This window comes from Coturnix japonica, chromosome 4 (genome assembly GCF_054131305.1).
Source record: "Coturnix japonica strain WE chromosome 4, WE-NBRP24, whole genome shotgun sequence".
In the NCBI taxonomy this organism is placed as follows: domain Eukaryota; kingdom Metazoa; phylum Chordata; class Aves; order Galliformes; family Phasianidae; genus Coturnix; species Coturnix japonica.
The window spans coordinates 50302946-50309175 of record NC_140666.1 but is presented as its reverse complement, the minus strand read 5'-3'; positions in this window follow the sequence as shown (position 1 = coordinate 50309175).

Sequence of the window (6230 nt, the reverse complement as noted above, 5' to 3'; positions counted from 1 at the left end):
ATACCTGTACGACTGACACGAAGTGATGAAATTCTACTCAGCTTTCAGGTGAATTTCCAGTATATTTCTATTGCACATATCTTGCCTGTCTTGGGCAGTAAAGCTGAGTCTGTCCTGTTTGCATGAATTAGCTGAAACCAATGGGCAGTGCTTTCATTGTACAGGATTCTTAAGGCTTACTTTGAGGAACACTCTGCCCTCCCTCTCGCCTGTTTATAGATGAATTTATGGTATTCAGTAAGAAGGGTGGGGTTGAGAAGGGTCCACCACCGCTTCCCCATCCTGGGGCACTCCCACTGGATTGGGCTTGAAGCTGAACAATTAGAAAATCCCTTGTCACGAGTTCTTTAGCAAAACAACTGGCTGCTGGTCAGAAGTTAAAGAGCCCACAGATTGTCCACCAGTGAGCTCATAGCATCTGTAAAGCAGTGACAGAGCAAGTAACCATAGCAGATACAGCCACAGCCCCAGAGAGTAACACAGACAGGAATAAAAAGAAAGAAAGAAGAGCAGCCAGAGCTGCTCCTCCCTCAGCCCCTGGGGCCAACCCATCCCTTTTGTGGATAAACAGCCTTTCTTCTGCTGTCCACCGAAGCTGTAAGTCATACAACAAAATCACATTTGTCCCACAGTGCTGCAGGCCAAAGGTGAGTGACTTAGGAGCAGAGCTTGCTGCAGCTGACATGGATGACTTCTTATTTTTGTTTCTGTGGCAAAAAGCAATGGTAAAGCAGCACTGCATTCACGAGCAAGGACACGAGGGTGAGGGGGAAAAGTAGGGCTTAGGGCTGTGTGACCAAAGGGTTCCCACAAAGCAGGTGACGACTGAGAAGGTCCAGTTCAGCTGAGGCCTTTGTGGCCTCCACAGCCACACAGCCCCGTGCGGTGGTCCCAGAAAGTGAATCTGAGAGGAAGAGATCACACTTGGAGAGAGGAAAAATGCTGCCATCTGGTGCCTCAGGGAAAGAAACGTTTGTCGTGGTGTGCATCACTTACAGCCATCTCAACGCTGCTGGTTCCACCCCACAGAGCTCGGGATGTCTTTGTGTTGGTTAAAGGCGTCGTTCCTCCACACAGCTTATGGAAGGCTCTTGTGAGGGCACACACCACATACCAAATACACAGCCTGAAAGGTGTGCCGTGTGCTGGTCTGCTCAGTAGAGAAACTGTTGTAACTTCTGAGCCCCTGGAATATATCTCAGAAAAGAGCAGGTTTGCAGCTGAGGGAGTTTGTGGTCCTGGTGGGGATGGGTTGGTGGTTGGACTAAATGATCTTAGTGGTCTCTTCCAACCTTAGTGATTCTATGATTCATGTCAGAAGACACCAAGGGCTATTTCTCTCTCTGATTCGCTCTTTACAGCGGCTTGTTTCTGCTTGTTGTTGATTCAGCCTCAGAGGATGTGCCAAATACGCACTGAGACACTCCAGACTTAGAACGAGGGAGCGTTATTTTTGTCTGTGATATTTTTATTTTCACAGGCTTTCACAGAAAGCCATGATGGCAGCTTAGGGAGGATGAAGTGACTGATCAAATAAAATATATATACACATATATACATACACACAAATTCTAGACACAGCAGAAATAAAGATGCTCTTTCTGTGAACTTACATTTGTTTCCCCCTTGACTAGGAACAGGAAAATCCCAAGGTCCGCAGGGCAGCTTCCCGCTGGAAGAAAACCATGTGAAACAGGTTCAGTTATTTATTTATAGAAGCAGCATTTTGGGAACACAGCAGTTACAAAACCACAGGGCTGCCACCCGCTCCTCCCAAAAAACAAGCTCCCACACCACCCTCTATTTCCCAGGAAGATGCTCTACTCGTAGAATGCCTTCAAGTTCACCAAGTCACCTACAGCACACCAAACTCTTCCAAAACATTTCTTGTGCACTTCTGCATAGCATCCAGGCAAAAGAACATGTTTACGACCTAAGAAAAGGGATTTCTGAAGCAGTAACTAAAGGGCCTTTCTTACCATGCCTGCCATAATATGAGTTCTCCCACTTCACCTATAGAACCTGATCAATCAGGGCACAAACTCAGAACTCACCTTCTCCTCACGGGAGCTATTGGTACAAGCAAACAGATATTTTGCCATCACAGATTTTGTTATGCATAACAGCAGACCACCACTGAAACCCACTGGCCAGGCATGTACACACTCCTATCTATCATTTGGGGCAGATTAATTATCTAAATTCTTCATAAATATTAAAAAAATAATAATAATAACTTCAGGAGTTTTGAGAAGGTTATGTCACTACTAAAAACTGTTCTAAAAGCACATGGTTTACACGCTAAGACCCTACCTCCACTTAATTCCTAGCCTTAGTTTATTTACTGCCATGCTATATACATTTGATCTTACAAAACTAAGTTCTTGTGGAACTCAATCCTTCTATTACTGCAAGAACTTGGAGTTGCTTTCTCTTCAATATCACCAGAACTGCTTGTGGATACACAGCACAAGTCTGCAGCTTTTAGATGCATGCACAGCTTCCCGTGGAGAAGTTGTAATTTCTTTGACAGTCCCCCGCCCATGAACAAATGACATAACTTGAAGCTTTTCTAATATTATTAGCCATGTCAGATAAGGGTAGCATTCAGAAACAGTGACAAATCTTGTCAGTGCCTGTGGCAGCCTTGTTAACCGCAAGCCATGTTGTCAATCTCCCTTCAAGTTGCAGTATTGAAGGAGCACTTCCTTTCAAACAGAACATCATTTTCTACACACCCTCAGTCTCCAAGTAGGAAAAAAAAAGACAGCACTTTGGGTGAGTAGGCCGAAGTATTCATATTACCTGGGCCTCTGGCTATTAGAGAAGTAGACTGATCATTTCATACTGTAGATTGCTGGGTGACTACGTGCAGCCTGTGAGGAATCCATGTGAGAGGCAAGGGGGGAGCATCCAAGGCTTGTCAGAAGGCCTAAATCAAATGTACAGCATCCACATCCCTCCTGGAACGCTCTTAAGGAGTTTGCTTATCAAGGAAAGTGGAAAAATAGAAGTTAAAGTATGGACAGCATCCAGTGAGTGTCTAGAAATGTGAAAACAACTCTAAGGAAATCTATCTGAAAAAAGTACTAAAGAATAAAAACTGCTGCTAGTTGTTAGATCCAGAACAAAAGTCACTGTTGCTAAGTTTGATTAGGCATTAGGGAAAAAAAAAAAAAAAAAGAAAGAAACAAGCAATAGAAAAGTTGAACAGCATTTATAAATATAAGCTGCTGTGTCAGCCCCCAGTGAAACAGTGGTTGAGGAGTCCCCTCTCTAAGAGCGTATCAGAGCCACAGTGTAAGTGAACACGGTGTTAATAACTGTACAGTCACCTAGGTCACGTTTAATTAAGAACACAGTGCCACCCAGGTCACATTTAATTAAGAAGTCTTAATTCAAACACAGTATTATCTTATTCCTGATGAAAAGCAAGTTAAAAATCTCTGAACAGTTAACACCACACTGCTCCCAGGAGTTTCAGCGTTAGCTCAAGTTAATTATGTTTAAGTTCTTTCCTTTGGTGTACTGATGTGAAGATCATTGTCTGACACCAAAGAAGAGAAAATTAAGAACTTTCCGCAGCTTCCTGCAAGGCTCAACTATCACTGCACTCACATGGAGCCGGCCTGCGCTTGTGTTAGTGCGGAAGGAGCAGATGGTTGAAGAAATATCACTCAGTCACAGTGCTTCTGCTCCTTAGAGCTTTCTCCAGGAAGGCCTCAGGTGCTCTCACGCTCCAGACACACCTTTTCCTGGCAAAGGAAGGAAAACCAAATCACTTCAGCTGTCTGTAGTTCCTTACACTCTCATCCTCAGTGACCACAAGTCTTCAAACATGGTGCAACGTCAGCAAGAGGGGGCAGCCTGTTTTCTTCACTCTCAATAGAAACCAGCGCAGAGTAGGTCTGCAGCAAGCAGCCATAGCAGAGCATTAAACCATAGCAGGGCATTAAACCACAGCAGAGCATCATCTCCCACCTGGGGAAGTTTTCAGACGCAGGAGTAAGTGTACAAATGGGAAGTAACTTCTGGCTACAGCATCATTACAGACAGATACTTGCCTTTAGCAAGGCAAGTAGGGAAAACCCTTGCATTTCTAAGCTGTTATTGTTAGCTTGTAAGTGAGCCTTTCAGATCTGGAGAGGACAGAGGTGGTAAAGAACAAGCAAAATCATTCTCAGTTAAATCTCTGTTACATGCAAGTTTTCAAAGTTTGTAGCCAAGGAGCATTGAAATTATCAGCAGCTGGGACTATTTCAGGAATATACGGGTGCTCCAGCTCCAAAACCAAGCCAGTATGGACCACGAGCATTCATCTCCAGCCAGCATCATTGTGACATTGTGAGTACATCACACCTGTGTTAAAGATGTGCCACTTCTCTATACTAATCCAAAGGCAACCGTGAGGTACACAAATGCTCTGCTCTGAACTTCTGCATCACGAGAGTTTGTACAGATTGTTAATACAAAAGCGTGTGCAGCTTTATCCTGGAGATTTACTGTTTTCAGTCCAGCTGCTGGAGGCAATTCTATCAGCATCAGCTCTGCAGGGCAGCTGTACTTACTCTCAGCAGAACAACACCCACAGGCAGCACAGCACTATACACGCTTTTTTTGTCTATCTCTGCTTGAAAGTGCCATTACATCCATTCTAATCAGGTGACTGGACACACACCAGTTATTTAAAAGAACATAAAAGCCCAATAACACGTTCATTCCTGGCCAAAGGAGGGCACTGTCCCCAGCGTAAAGTGGAGTTAAATATGCACAAACAGCACAACACTGCCTGTGCCACTCCAGCAGAAGAGGAGGTATCTGCCATGACCTATGAGACCAGAAATGGTATGAGAGCAGCAGAGGCACACATTCCAATCAGCTCCATCCTGGGGCTCGAGAGCTCACACTTCAGATTCCCAGCTTCTCTTAAAGAGTTCTGTTTGTATTGGGATAGAAAGTGTTCAGAAGGAGGTGTTTTCGTAACTTCAAGTTGCATCAGCTGCATAATGACTGTCATTTGTTAGCTTACAGCAGAGCAGGGGGAGGTCAGACTTACTACCTGTCTTTTAGGGTACACTTGGCTTTAGAAGAGGTCAGGATGGATGCAGGTTGAAGGAAAGCCTGCTTCTCCAGGCACCCAATTCTCCCCTATATTTCCAAGAATACCTGATAGCGAGGTGATCTCGAGGTCCCTGAAGACACCTGAATATTCAGCACTTTTGCAAGGAAGGGACTTTCCTTGATGAAACTTAAAGCCCACTGAGGAGGGGCACTTCGACCATGCAGAAGCTTCTCTCTGCCTATCACTACATCCATGCTGAGAGCAGGCCCCGCTGCCTGCAGAGCTGCCGAGGCAGGTAACCCTGAGCAGACCCTTCTTATCTGCTCTGATTTCCTGAGTGTCATTGCTGAGCATCAGCCACGTGCTCCTGGGTGAGGGGAAGGGAAAAAAAAGAGGTTAGGGGAAAACTGCACACACTGTTTCACAGGAGAGAAGACTCAGTGACAAAAAAGCACATACCCCACTCCAGATCTGGACTCCTTTTCCACCTACTGATGCTCAGGCATCTGGGTTCAAGACTTGGAATGTTAAAAAAAGAAATCTGCCTTGGGCTCACTTTGCTATGCTGCAAATGTTCTGTATCAGTTCTGGGAAAGAAAGTAACAGCATCAGCTGAAACCAGCAGCAAGGTGATAGATAACACACTGCTTCTGAAGGGAGCATGTTGAATACACATTGGGAAGCACAATGAAGTGGGTTGTTTAGAGAGTTTACTTCTGACTTTATGATATGGCCCTGAAACATGTTTCTGTGAGGCCGGACAGCACAGTATATGACAGCCATTGCTTCTCAGGATGCCGTGCTCTCATCCATTTTAGACTTAGAGATCCTTATGGTTCCCTTCTGACTCAGGCTGTTCAATATCTGCTGGGTAAGAGAGTTTGTTACAGCAGAAACAAGGTAGAAGTGCAAGGGTCACACACACCCTTCAAGTGCACATAACCTAAAGACTGGCAGGCAGGGAGTCTATAACAGCCATGATTGAACAGTTGAACCTCTCACTGTGTTTTCTTTGAAGGTGTGCACAACTCTTGCCATATATCCCAAGTGTTTAACTTCCTGTGATCAAAGAGCAGAGTCCTAACAGTAGTTTTATAGCTTTACCTCCCTGGGAGAATACGTTGCCTTGTCATGCATCCTTGTGAGGGGTGTGTTGGTGCTTGTCAAA